Source organism: Nerophis ophidion, linkage group LG07, assembly GCF_033978795.1.
Source record: "Nerophis ophidion isolate RoL-2023_Sa linkage group LG07, RoL_Noph_v1.0, whole genome shotgun sequence".
In the NCBI taxonomy this organism is placed as follows: Eukaryota; Metazoa; Chordata; class Actinopteri; order Syngnathiformes; family Syngnathidae; genus Nerophis; species Nerophis ophidion.
In genome coordinates, this window is record NC_084617.1 from 23,670,937 (window position 1) to 23,686,295 (window position 15,359).

The 15,359-nt window shown below is 39.7% G+C and overlaps 1 long non-coding RNA gene across 2 annotated transcripts in view; it reads right to left on the bottom strand.

The window, feature by feature from the left end:
- Positions 1-15,359, bottom strand: part of LOC133556083 (uncharacterized) — a 522,853-nt gene that overhangs the window by 15,134 nt on the left and 492,360 nt on the right. The window contains exon 3 of one of the 2 annotated variants that reach the window (XR_009807445.1): positions 7,297-7,427. The exons of the other annotated variant lie outside the window; for it this stretch is intronic. This is a non-coding gene — a long non-coding RNA (uncharacterized LOC133556083). The remainder of the gene's footprint in view (positions 1-7,296; positions 7,428-15,359) is intronic. 2 annotated transcript variants of the gene reach the window in all.

The window sequence follows — 15,359 nt, forward strand, 5'->3', positions numbered from 1 at the left end:
ATAACATACTCCGAGGTCACATTGTTATGGCAAGTAAGATAGGAATTAAAAGCAAGAAGAGGCTAAGTCTGACATACCAACACTTGTTTTGATACATGCTAATAAAATATTAAGATCGACGTTATCGAAAGCAGCGCTAAGATCAAGTAGCAGCCATAGTTAGAAATAGGTCATTAGTCACTTGTGTAATGGTCATTTAAAGGGGAACATTATCACCAGACCTATGCAAGCGTCAATATATACCTTGATGGTGCAGAAAAAAGACCATATATTTTTTCAACCGATTTCCGAACTCTAAATGGGTGAATTTTGGCGAATTAAACGCCTTCCTGTTTTTGCGATGACGTCAGAACGTGACGTCTCCGAGGTAATAAAGCCGCCATTTTCATTTTAGACACATTACAAACACCGGGTCTCAGCTCTGTTATTTTCCGTTTTTTCGACCATTTATTGGAACTTTGGAGACATCATGCCTCGTTGGTGTGTTGTCGGAGGGTGTAACAACACTAACAGGGAGGGATTCAAGTTGCACCACTGGCCCAAAGTTGCGAAAGTGTCTGCCGCCAGACCCCCATTGAATGTACCAAAGTGTCTCCACATTTTACCGGGGATGACAGACATGGCACAGAGATGTATGGATAACCTGCAGATGCATTTGCAAAGATAAAGTCAACAAAATCACAAAGGTGAGTTTTGCTGATGTTGACTTATGTGCTAATCAGACATTTGATTGCGGCGTGACTGCCAGGTAATCGATGCTAACATACTACGCTAATCGACGCTACGATGCTATTTACCGGCGGTGCTAAAGCAGACATGGCACAGAGATGTATGGATAACCTGCAGATGCATTTGCAACTATAAAGTCAACGAATTCACAAAGGTGAGTTTTGTTGATGTTGACTGCCAGCTAATTGATGCTAACATGCTACGATAATCGATGCTAACATGCTATTTACCGGCGGTGCTAAAGCAGACATGTATGGATAACCTGCAGATGCATTTGCAACTATGTTTACTTCCACCCACATTTAATGCGAAAAAAACACTTACCAATTGAAGGATTTATGTTGCTCCAGTGTCACGAGATACGAAAGTCCTGATCGTTTGGTCCGCACATTTTATCCGCGATGCTAATGCAGCTATTTGGCCATGCTATGGCTATGAATAGCGTCAATAGCTATTCGGTCAATAGCTTCAGTTTCTTCTTCAATACTTTCATACTCCAACCATCCGTTTCAATACATGCGTAATCTGTTAAATCGCTTAAGTCGCTGGAATCCGAGTCTGAATCCGAGCTAATGTCGCTATATCTTGCTGTGCTATTCACCATTGTTTGTTTACATTGGCAGCACTGTATGACGTCACAGGGAAATGGATAGTCGCATCGCAAATAGCGAAAATCAAGCACTTTAAAGCTTTTTTAGGGATATTCGGGGACCGGTAAAATTTTGAAAAAAACTTAAAAAAATACAACAAGCCACTGGGAACTGATTTTTATTGTTTTTAACCCTTTTGAAATTGTGATAATTTTCCCCTTTAAGGCATTTAGACCACAGGTGTCAAATTCACATCTGGCCAGTAGGGCTGAGTGATATGGACTATCCCAATAACCTGCCATTTATGGTGAAAACTATAAAAGTGAAGATAAAAAACACCCATAGAACTCCACCTTTTTGACTACGGCTATGAGAAATGCTAATTAACTACACTAATTAAGGTTTAAGTAGAACGCTAATACAGTAAAGCTGTAGTTGTGTGTTTTGCTTATCATATGGTATGGAAGTTATTTCCTGTTAACAACATTATAGACATTATTATTATGAGTTGTTTATTACAAATCAATCAGATAGTGGTATGATACGACGTCAGTGTGAACTTTCATAGTGGCAAATAATGATGAAATGAGCAGAAACAGGCGGAAATAATGTTTTAGGAACTCACATTAGTCAATGGCCCACCACCACTCGCCGAAAGCTCGTCAAAGCAGACATCAAGGCAGATGTCCCCAAAACTGCGCGAGATCTTTTTTCACAGTCTTCGATGTTAACTTTGATTGCACAGAATCCTTGAAATTTCCACAACTGCACCAGAACTGAGAAAATTAGAATTGAAGTATGTCTACTTCCAGGTTTACTTCCGTAAACACTGCAAGACGTGTGACTGCGGTCTGGTGAGACCTTGCAAAGGTAAAAGTGAAAACGAGGACTGGACTTTCAGTATAGTAATGCTGACGTTACCGATGGAACAGATTGGATTGGATAATAAGAACTGACAAAGGGTATTCAAATGATTTATAATCATAGTGAATAATGACAGCTTATCCATATTATTACTTATTCAAATTCATATTCCTGCATTTTTATATGGAATATTTCTGCATTTTTTTGTAAAAAAATAAAAATAAAAATCACAACAAATGATTCAGAATACTTTAGGGGGCTTAACGACGCCAGTGGTGGGCATCCTTGTAGGCACGTTGTTAGGCGGGCGCGACCGCAGCTCTATGGACTTGGCTGGGCTGCCAATCCGAGAGAGACTCTCTTGTAATCCTAGTTTATTTTCAGACCAGTCTACACTCACGGAGTTTTCGTTTGATACCGTCTTACATCACAGCATTGTTGGGAAGATTTTGAAACCGCAATACCCGGTATCTACAATACGGTCACATCCCTATGTCTTAGTAATAGATAGTGGATCCATTACCTCATCGTTATGTTTGTCTAATATACAATACTGCATAGCACTTTATACTGTGTGCAAAGTGTACAAATCTTCACAAAAATAATCACATTATTTCTGATGGAGAAATTTGCTTCACTATTCCAGGGGTGTCCAAAAATTTTGACTTGGGGGCCGCATTGGCGTAAAAAAATTTGGTCGAGGGCCAAAAGCAGACTGCAGGTAAAGTAACCTGTATATATATAAACATATATATATATAAACATATATATATATATATATATATATATATATATATATATATATATATAAACATATATGTCTATAAACATATATATGTATATAAATATACTGTATATATATAAAGATATATGTATATAACTATATATATATACATATATATATACACATGTACATGGATAAATATATATAAACATATACATATACACATATAATATACATATATACATATACACATATAATTTACACACACACACACACACACACACACATATATATATATAAAAATATATATATAAAGATAAAGAGTCGCGTTCAAAAGTTTACATACGCTTGTAAAAATATAATTTCATGGCTGTCTTGGGTTTCCAATCATTTCTACAACCCTTATTGTTTTGTGATGAGTGATTGGAGCACATACTAGTTGGTCACAAAAAACATTCATGAAGTTTGGTCATTTTATGGATTTATTATGTGTCTACTAAAAATGTGACCAAATCTGCTGAGTCTAAAGTATACATATAGCAATGTTACTATTTGGTTATATGTCTCTGGGCAAGTTTCACTGCAATAAGGCACTCATGATAGCCATCCACAAGCTTCTGGTAAGCTTTTGGTTGAATTTTTGACCACTCCTCTTGACAAAATTGATGCGGTTCAGCTAAATTTGATGGTTTTCTGACATGGACTTGTTTCTTCAGCATTGTCCACACGTTTAAGTCAGGACTTTGGGAAGGCCATTCTAAAACCTTAATTCTAGCCTGATTTAGCCATTCCTTTACCACTTTTTCATTGTCCTGTTGGAACATCAAACTGCACCCAAGACCAAACCTGCGGGCTGATGATTTGTCCTGAAGTATTTGGAGGTAATCCTCCTTTTTCATTGGCCCTTTTAAACCACCAGTTCCATTGGCAGAAAAACAGGCCCAGAGCATCATACCACTACCACCATGCTTGACAGTGGGGATAGTGTTCCTGGGATTGAAGGCCTTACCTTTTCTCCTCAAAACATATTGCTGGGTATTGTGGCCAAACAGCTAATTTTTTGTTTCATCTTACATCACATGGACAAAGATAAGACCTTCTGGAGGAAAGTTCTGTGGTCAGATGAAACAAAAATGTAGCTGTTTGGCCACAATACCCAGCAATATGTTTGGAGGACAAAAGGTAAGGCCTTTATTGGGTGCAACTTTGAGATTTTTATGGTGCATGGAAGTTTTTTTATAATGTCCACAAAGTTCAGTGAGCAGGTTGTGTTATGTGTGACCATGTCTGTTAACATTTGGGTTGGTTGGACTTTTGATTTTCATTTTTTTACCACCATGACTACGGAATGTTGTTGGCATTTGGTTATATGAAAAAATGCTGCGCGGACTTCCAATCAGAGCATAATTAAAGGTCATTGATCTGAGTTTCGCACGTAGTACTGGTCCGGGCTCTGTGACGCGCTTGCTACCGGACCGCAGAGAAACAATAATTTATAAACGACTGAATTTTCTCTGACTTCTGCTTCTCCCACCAGACACACCAATAAGCTTGTTTATGGATGTACATTAAATTCCTCATTGGAAGTTGCCATTTGTAATATTTGTTATAACTTTGTGACATAATTCAATGCACATTAATGAACATCCATCCATCCATTTTCTACCGCTTGTCCTTTTTGGGGACGCAATGGGTGCTGGAGCCTATCTCAGCTGCATTCGACATATAAAATATAAATGTGACAGATTGTAGCCAAAGGCTGATTTCCATCTGCATCTCATTGCAAAGAAACAAGCCCGGGGCTCCCACTAATTCAGCATTTTAGTGAGTTGTATTTTTCGTGCACTTATTTTTGCTGTATTTATCTGACACACATGGAAAGCCGGTCCTTAAAAATGATGCCTACGTTAAACCGTTCCTTTTCAACCTATATTTGTCAAGAAGGGGGGGGGGGGGGGGGGGGGGGGGGCGCAGCTTACTGCGGGGTTCATTCTCCCAGGATGCAGACGGACCACTACGGGCAGGACGTGCAGGTAGGAACATGATTTATTCTTAGAAAAATTAAAGAAGTACCAAAACAGACAACAAGCGGAAGGGAGAACGAGCCAATCACACTCGAAAATAAGGAAAAAAACTTGGAGCAGGAATCATGAGCTAGGAAACAGGAAGACAAAACGTAACAGGTTGCATATAGCAAACAATGAAGCCAGGCCGACTGACCGGCAAAGACAAAATTAAATTGTCCCTCTGATTAGTGCTCGGGAAACAGGTGAGCGTCCCGAGCACCAATCAGACAGGTGGAAACAATAAGCACCCATGGTAACTAAAAACAAACAAGGGTGCACAAAAACAGGATCTAAGGGAGTCCAAAACTAACAGAATTCAACAACACATGATTAGGGCCAGGGATCATGACAATATTCAATTGAATAGACTGCAAAGACAAGATACTTAATGTTCAAACTGGAAAACTTAAGTTATTTTTGCAAATATTAGCTCATTTGGAATTTAATTGCTGCAACATTTTTCAAAAAAGCTGACACGAGTGGCAAAAAAGACTGAGGAAGTTGAGGAATGCTCATCAAACACTTATTTGGAACATCCCACCGGTGAACAGGCTAATAGGGAACAGGTGGGTGCCATGATTGGGTATAAGAGCAACTTCCATGAAAAGCTCAGTAATTCACAAACAAGGATAGGGCGAAGGTCACCACTTTGTGAAAAAATGCATGAGCAAATTGCTTAAGAACAACATTTCTAAACAAGCTATTGCAAGGAATTTACGGATTCCACCATCTATGGTCCGTAATATCATCAAAAGGTTCAGAGAATCTGGAGAAATCACTGCACGTAACATTGAATGCCCGTGACCTTGGACTGCTCAGGCGGTAGTGCATTAAAAACTGACATCAGTGTGTAAAAGATATCACCACATGGGCTCAGTAACACTTCAGAAAACCACTGTCAGTAACTACAGTTTGCCGTTACATCTGTAAGCACAAGTTAGAACTCTACTATACAAAAAAAAAATCCATTCATCAACAACAGCCAGTAACGCCGCCGGCTAAGATGGACTGATGCAATGTGGAAAAGTGTTATGTGGTCTGACGAGTCCACATTTCACATTGTTTTTGGAAACTGTGGATGTTGTTTCCTTCGGAACAAAGAGGAAAAGAACCATCCAGATTGTTTTAGGCGCAAAGTTCAAAAGCCAGCATCTCTGATGATATGGGGGTGTATTAGTGCCCAAGGCATGGCTAACTCACACATCTGTGAAGGCACCATTAATGCTTACAGGTACATCCAGGTTTTGGAGCAACATATGTTGCCATCTAAGCAACGTAATCATGGTCGCCCCCTGCTTATTTCAGCAGTACAATGCCAAGTTAACGTGTTACAAAAGCGTGGCTTAATGGTAAAAGAGTGCAGGTACTAAACTGGCCTGCCTGTAGTCATGACCGGTCTCCCATTGAAAATGCGTGGCGCAATATGAAGCCTAAAATATCACAATGGTGTGCGTATACCATGACTGTTGAACAACCTAAGCTGTATATCAAGCAAGAATGGGAAATCAAAAATTGGTTTCCTCAGTTCCCAAACATTTACTGAGTGTTGGTAAAAGGAAAGGCCATGTAACACAGTGGTAAAAATGCCCCTGTGCCAACTTTATTGCAATGTGTTGATGCCACAAAATTCTAATTTAACGATTATTTGCCAAAAAAATATATATATTTTCAGTTCAAACAATAAATATCTTGTCTTTGCAGTCTATTCAATTGAATATAAGTTGAAAAGGATTTGCAAATCACTGTATTCTGTTTTTATTTACGAATTACACAACGTGCCAACTTCACTGGTTTTGGGTTTTGTATTTCAAGTCTGTTCAAGAACCAATAAGGTCATAAATCGAGATTTCACTGTATTGTATAACGTATGATAAGACGCACATTAGATATAGAAGGTAATGTGATCCACTAAAGTTCGACACAGAAACAGATTATTCTTATTCCCACATTTCAAAGGCAGAGTTTAGTGGAGTTGCGCTGTATTTAGTTGTGAAGTGTTTCACAATGAGAATGTATGCAGATGAAGGTGACGCCATCGTCCTCATCTTCAAGCTTTTTAAAATTTGCATGTTTGGACTCTGGCCGTCTGCTTGGCTGAAAGTAAAAAGGCTGGCTCGAGTCTGGGCCGCCTGGGACCGACGCTATTCCATTTCAAAGGAAGTGTTTGGAAACCCGATCCCAGTGCGGAGCAAGCGTGGCCCTCGCCCCGCATTCTAAATCAGCGGTCTGCGGCAGAGTCAACAAACGTCACTTTGCTCTGTGATATGGAGAGGCCGTCCTCCGCTGTGACAACACACCGTGTCATCCGTCTTGTCTCACTCACCATCCATCACCGCGCCGGAGTCCGCATGTCTGACAGTCGCGCTCTCGCTTTCCACGCCGGGCCCCGCCTCCACGTCGCCTTCTCCTCCTGCTGGCATGACCCCGCCTCCTGCGTGATGCTTTAGGAGTCACCTGAAGGCCAAGCAGGCAGAGAGGAGCCATGTTGAAATAGTCATGGCGGTACTCGCCTAAAGCTACGAAATACGTCACGTCGGAACGATACTAGGATTCGTAATCGCAGTCTTCAGTACAAAAACCTGTATCGATTTCCCCACATGGAGCACATAAGTGATGGCCAAGAAGTGTTAATGTTGTTAGGAGTCAACTTAGTAAACTAGCTAGCAATTAGGGGTGCACAAAAAAAAATCGATTCACAATCAAATCGCGATTCTTATTCACCCCAATTTTAAATTGAGTCATCATTTTCAAAAATCGCTAAAAAAATAAATTAAGAATCTTGTAACACATAAATGTATATATTCTTTTTTTTAAATAATGCATATTAAAAATATATTTTTAGGCCATCTCCATACAACCAGAAGGATTTTTTCTAACCTCAACTTGATTTGAAAAAGTTTTATTATTACCATATATTCCAAACTATGGAGCAGGCCTGGGCAAATATTTTGACTCGGGGGCCAAATTTTGAGAAAAAAATTGTGTCTGGAGGCAGGTATATCAATTTTTAGGAACACTAATACAAACTTCACAATATTGTCTAATTGAATGCTAAAAACATTATGACAGATCGCCTTAAAAAACAGAACGTAATTTTAAATTTTTTTTTTACAGAATGAGACACAAAAATGAGGGATTTACAATATTAACTATGAACGATAAAACACTGAACATTAACAACAAATGAACGTCACACCCCCTCTCGATCGACATATTTTACAATCAAGGGAAACAACAAAAATGCAACAAACAGCGAAATTTGAACGCGAAGGGTAAAAAAAAAACCCACCTACGATCTGATACATCTGATATATCACCAAGCTTCAGAACTTTGTTGTAGAAATCTCCTTCCGCGTCTGTCCCCGACACCCGCATTTCAGGCTGACCTATCGAAAATACTCCACCCACACTACTTGGTGCCTCGTCTGAGCTTCTGTGACGTAGATTACAATAGTAATTAATTATATTACCATAGTAACTAGTAGGGCTGTGAATCTTTGGGTGTCCCACGATTCGATTCAATATCGATTGGGGTCACAATAAGATAATATATCGATTTTTCCGATTCAATTCGATTCAAAAATGATATTTTTCCGATTCAAAACAATTCTGTATTCATTCAATACATAGGATTTCAGCAGGATCTACCCCAGTCTGCTGAAATGGAAGCAGAGTAGTAGATTTAAAAAAAAAAAAAAGCTTTTATAATTGTAAAGGACAATGTTTTATCAACTAATTGCAATAATGTAAATTTGTTTTAACTATTAAATGAACCAAAAATATGACTTATTTCATCTTTGTGAAAATATTGGACACAGTGTGTTGTCAAGCTTATGAGATGCGATGCAAGTGGAAGCCACTGTGACACTATTGTTCTTTTTTTATTATTTTTATAAATGTCAAAATGATAATGTCAATGAGGGATTTTTAATCACTGCTATACTGAAATTATAACTAATATTGATAATATTCATTTCTGTTTCAGTACTGTTGGTTTGTTCTGTGTCTTGTTTGTGTCTTCTCAATTTCTCTGTTTATTGCAGTTCTGAGTGTTGCTGGGTCAGGTCTGGTTTTGGGATTGGATTGCATTGTTATGGTATTGCTGTGTAGTGGTTTGTTGGATTGATAAAAAAAATTAAAAAAAATAAATAAAAAAAATTGATTTTTTAAAAATGAGAATCGATTCTGAATCGCACAACATAAACGATTCGATTCATATTCGAATCGATTTTTTCCCACACCAATAGTAACTAGTATATCGTGCAAAAGTGCAGATTCCAACCATTGAAATACTTCGAATAGTTGAAGGATTACGGTCATTTGAAAACATCAATGCACATCAAAATGGCAGCTACAGTTTCCATCTTAAAGATCAGAAAAAATTCTTATGGAATGTCCGGCGGGCCAAATTGAAAAGCTTAACGGGCTGCATACGGCCCTCGGGCCTTAATTTGCCCAGGTCTGCTATAGAGCAGCGTTTTTCAACCTTTTCTGAGCCAAAGCACATTTTTTTAATTTAAAAAATCCCGAGGCACACAACCAACAGAAATCATTGAAAATTTAATACCAATAGCCGATATTGACAGTAAAAAGTCGCCTTCGCAATTGTTGGATATGAATTCAAACCATAACCAAGCATAACTTTTGTCTCAAAGTAGGTTTACTGTCACCACCTGTCACATCACGCCTACACTTATTTGGAGTTTTTTGGTGTTTTGCACTCCTATTTTTGGTTGCTTTTCCTGTTTTGTTGGTATTTTCTTGAGGCAGTTCCATGTCTTCCTTAAACGCTATTCCTCGCACCTGCTTTTGTCTCAAAGTAGGTTTACTGTTACCACCTGTCACATCACGCCTTGAGTTATTTGGAGTTTTTTGGTGTTTTGCACTCCTATTTTTGGTTGCTTTTCCTGTTTTGTTGGTATTTTCTTGAGGCAGTTCCATGTCTTCCTTAAACGCTATTCCTCGCACCTGCTTTGTTTTCCCAATCAAGACTATTTAAGTTGTGCGGACGCTATCCTTCTTTGTGGCGACAATGTTGATTGTCATGTCATGTACGGATGTACTTTGTGGACGCTGCCTGCTCCACACGCTGTATGTCTTTGCTGTCGTCCAGCATTCTATTTTTGTTTACTTTGCAGTCGAGTCAGTTTTAGTTCTGTTTTGCATAGCCATCCCTAAGCTTCAATGCCTTTTCTTAGCGGCACTTTATTTGTTTTTGGTTTAAGTGTCAGATACCGTTTTACCTACACGTTGCCTCCCGCATATTGTGATCACAACAAACCATGTTCCCAACATCTACAAAGCAATTAGCTACCTGTTGGCACTTACTGATATGGAAGAGTGTTACATGGTTACTCTGCCAAGCTCTAGACAGCACAGACACTCAACTACGGCACATTTGCGCATTATAATTACTGATTTTGCAAAAAAATATTTGTAACCCAATTAGGTGAAATTACACAATCTCCCACGGCACACCAGACTGTATCTCAAGGCACACTAGTGTGCCGCGGCACAGTAGTTGAAAAAGACTGCCATAGAGTATATAATGGAGAATTTTTTTATTTATTTATATATTAGCTGCACCAGAATAAGTGGCAGATGTATACGTTGTGAAATGTGTTATTTAAATAGAAAGATTCTGTAAATGTTTATTTACATGCCTTGATTGTTTCCAAACGGTGTCTGTATCATGGCAGTAAAACGGCAAATCAAACAAAACAGAAGTCATCGTCATGGACCCACTAGCTGTGGAAGCTAGCTCTCCAATCAGCTAAACAGACTCAATAACTCCATGGTGACATCTTGGTGAATTTACTGAAGAATTTGTGAAACCGAAACAATACTAAAAGACTGCCTTTGCAAATTAAGAATACATGTTAGCATATTAGCTAATGCTAACAATGCCAGCTTCATTACATCACGACAGCACGTACAAATATGTATGAAAACCCTCCCTACAGACATCACACATGGGACGATTTAGTAAGTAAGAACTGTTTTGGATATGGTGTAAAACTCACAAACACTGCTTGGAGTGATGAAAAATCAATATGAGTACAAACGCTATGAACGGCTAGAACACAGAATTGCATTTCTACAAACAGAAGGACACTGCAGCAACTGCAGTGAGAGAACTCGTCAAAAAGATGGCGCCATTGCACAAACAATAACACAGATTTTTTTTTTTTTGTATTAGCTTGTTTGTTTTTTAAATATTCGCATTATGGCCGTCAGTGAAGAAAAATCCATAAAGTAGAAGCACTGTTTTACAAGTCGCAGGGTTCAAAGCATGGGAGAACATTCTTATACTCCAGAATTTTAGATTGCTGATACTGTTTTGGCTTTGCCATGTATTATTCCACTTTTAAGTGTAAAAGACAGCCAACACAGGAGCCAAAGCTGAATGATTACAGCTGATGATGACATCACTGCGCTTATATTGCAGCCTCTGAAGGATGCAGACACTCTTGGGGCATAGCGATACAGGATGGAGATGAAGAGAGAAGTGCTTTCGGTCGGCGAGGAATGGTTTTGGACAAGCACAGGAAGTCTGTAGTCCTGTTAGGTTTATAAGGTCTTCTAAAATTATATACTGGAGGTGTGTGTTAAATGTTCTACTAATAAAGTACCAGTAGGGTGGAAAAACAAGTTGCTTCTATATTGAAGCTATTATCACAGGGGTCGGGAACCTTTTTGGCTGAGAGAGCCATGAAAGCCAAATATTTTAAAATGTATTTCCGTGAGAGGCGTACAATAATCTATAACAGTAAATACAACTAAATGTGTGCATTTTTAAGTAAGACCAAAGTTTTTAGAGTATAATAAGTTTCTTATTGTTTTTAATAACATATTTATTCTGAAGTTAACCAATAAATTAAATACTTCTTACCTTTAATGAACAGGTGCGGAAGAAAACGGATTCATGGATTAAGGTGCATGAGAATGTTTTATATTCTGAACATTATTTTTAACACTGATTACGAACGGAATTATTCATTCCTTATCGTGTTAAGCAATGTCAGCTAATATTTATCTAAGAGCCAGATGCAGACATCAAAAGAGCCACATCTGGTTTTAGACCCATAGTTTCCCTACCCCTGTATTATCATTTATATCTGATTTATGACACCAAAAGACTTCTAAAATTTGCGAGGAAATATACAGTGGGGCAAAAAAGTATTTAGTCAGCCACCAATTGTACAAGTTCTCCCACTTAAAATGATGACAGAGGTCTGTAATTTTCATCTTAGGTACACTTCAACTGTGAGGGACAGAATGTCAAAAAAAAATATCCAGGAATTGACATTGCAGGAATTTTAAAGAATTTATTTGTAAATTATGGTGGAAAATAAGTATTTGGTCAACCATTCAAAGCTCTCACTGATGGGAGGAGGTTTGGGCTCAAAATCTCACGATACATGGCCCCATTCATTCTTTCCTTAACACGGATCAATCGTCCTGTCCCCTTAGCAGAAAAACAGCCCCAAAGCATGATGTTTCCACCCCCATGCTTCACAGTAGGTATGGTGTTCTTGGGATGCAACTCAGTATTCTTCTTCCTCCAAACACGAGTTGAGTTTATACCAAAATGGATACGTGGATGATACAGCAGAGGATTGGGAGAATGTCATGTAGTCAGATGAAACCAAAATAGAACTTTTTAGTATAAACTCAACTCGTCGTGTTTGGAGGAAGAAGAATACTGAATTGCACCCCAAGAACACCAGACCTACTGTGAAGCATGGGGGTGGAAACATCATACTTTGGGGCTGTTTTTCTGCTAAGGGGACAGGACAATTGATCCGTATTAAGGAAAGAATGAATGGGGCCATGACTAAATACTTTTTTGCCCCACTGTATAATCAAAATAGTGTCAGTCTCACGAAGGTTCCCAAGCCATTTTGAGAGTTAATGAGCAAGTTGCGTGTTCTGGGGCGTAGAGGAGAAATCACAGCTCCCTTCCCCATAAAAAACAATGCTAATCAAGTAGATTTTGCGAGAGCCAACAACGATTACTTTGGGAAAAATTATGATCCAGGAATTTGTATTTTTGAGCCCGAACACAAACAGGGTGAGCATGAGTTTTAGAAGCAGAGTACTAAATGGATGCAGCTTTATCGTGACACTATATATCAGTAGCATTTCAAGGTGCTAAACATATAAACTAACCATAATAAACATTGATAAAACAAACATTTACTGTACAATCTCCGCTCTCGCTGGAATGCCGACCGACGGGACACTCACATAATTCCGTTTAGATGAAGAATCAACATCGACCCTCAAGAAGGGTTAAAAAAAAGTCGCCGCAATTTGCTTCTTTTCCGCCATCTCTTGGGTGTGAAAGTGGAACAGCCTGTCGATCCATGGCCAGATGTGTCTATTAGCAGATGAGAGATGCATGAATTATAATCTAGAATGTACTTTTAGCACGTTTGAGAGGAAACAGAAGCAGCCGCCGGCTCAGTGTGTCAACAATAGCAGCGCAAGCTAGTAATAGCTCACTGCTATCAATGTGGCGCTAAAATTGTCTGTCGGCGTCAGAGTTTATAATAACATCACTCATATTTACTTCATTTTGAGGTCATGGCAAGTAAATGGATTATTGTTGGCGGTCCCTGGATGTTCTTAGAGAGTATAATGAGCGCAATAGAGGATATGTGATCTGTTACCTCAATTGTTAGCTATCTATTTACGGTTTTGAACGCGTAAAAAAAAGCCAAGTATATGTGTTCTTGTCATACATAAGGATTGTGAATGATAAACATCACATCTCTTTACAATTTGTGCACTGTGGAGAGACGGGTCCGACAGCAGGATAGGACAAACAGCGGTCCTACCAAAGATGGCGGCCAGGAGGCGGACCATGCAGCGGAGCGGCGAGGCGGGGCACGCTTGGAGCGACGCTGCAGCAATCCGAGTCAGGTGCGTAGATTACACACCTGCTCTCAATCCCTGCATTTTCTCCTGCAGCATAAAAGGGGAGAAGGAGGAACAATCGAGGGCAGAAGTAGGAGAAAGACCTAAAGAGCGACAACGACTGAGAGCGAGCCAAAGACAGCGACGAAGAGGCAGCCGACTGAAGACGAGAGAGGAGCGAGCAGGATCGGAGCAGCTGAAAAGCGATCCGATCAAAGGACAAAGCTGTTATTGAAAAATAAAAGCGAGTCAAACCTGCTCAGCGATGCCATTCCTCAATGGTCCATGCAACCCGTACGATGGCGGCAGGAAGCCGTTCACATGCACATTTCCAGTTTGACTAATCTAATAATTTGGTCAAAGTGTAGAAGTGTTACTACCGTGACGTAGAACCTATGGCAATTGTCAAATATATTCTGAGCAGAATATTCAAAATGGCCGACTCAATTTGTGGTAGTTTGTGTTGTTTAGTTGTTGTTTTCGCATACTTTGCGGATTGTAAATACAATGGGATATGGTTTAATGGATAATATAAAACACATTTAAGTATATAAAAAATTACTTGTTTGACTTTGAGGGAATATTTTCCCTCGTTTTGGCAGAAAAGAACGCCTGAGAAATCATCAAAAAGCTACTGTTGCGCTGAGAGAAACACACATCCATGCATTCTAACACACACGCGTTACTATTGATGGCATCATGGAGGTACTAGCTTGACCCGTGTCAAGTCGACTTTCAGTTTCAGTTCCTGCAACAGAGGTCGTCACAAGTGACCATTCCAGAGACTGCTTCCACCTTTATTTTTTTTAGAATAAATTGTTAAACTTGAATTCTAGTCTTCCCACCTAAGAGGGGGTCCTCCAGTAATAATACCTTAGAAGGCATCTTCCTCCCTGCTCGACTCCGCTAAATGACACATGTGGGTGGAGCAAACATTAAAACATGGCCGCCCGTTGACAAATAATCCATTCAAACTTCCTTCGAGTTTGTCCGACACAGGGAGCTTCTGGCACCAGGAGTGGCGTCGGGATGAATGAGGGCCCGGTGCCGGCGGACCTGTGTGCAGCAGGACAAGTCTACGGGTGGATTTCACAGCTCATTACTTTGGCTCCAGCCATCGCAGCCTCCAGTCCATCTGGAGACGGACGGCTTTTTCCCCCCCTCTGCGAGACAACAGCTTAGCGGGCTTTGTGCGGCCTAAACAAGCGTGTCTGTCTACCGGCGGTAGATCCTGGTCCAGATAGAAGGTCCACTCTCTTCAGGGAGACCATCCATCAATCTGGGCATGCCCTCCACACAATAACAACATCACTTGTCGGCTCGGGTTGGTCCTCTAGGACAGCAGGGACCGGGGACAGTCGGAGACAAGACGACACTTGTGAAAACACTGTCAGGGCTGAACTCTGACCTCAACCTTCTTCTACAAAATATACAAAACCCAAAAATCAATGAAGTCGGCACGAT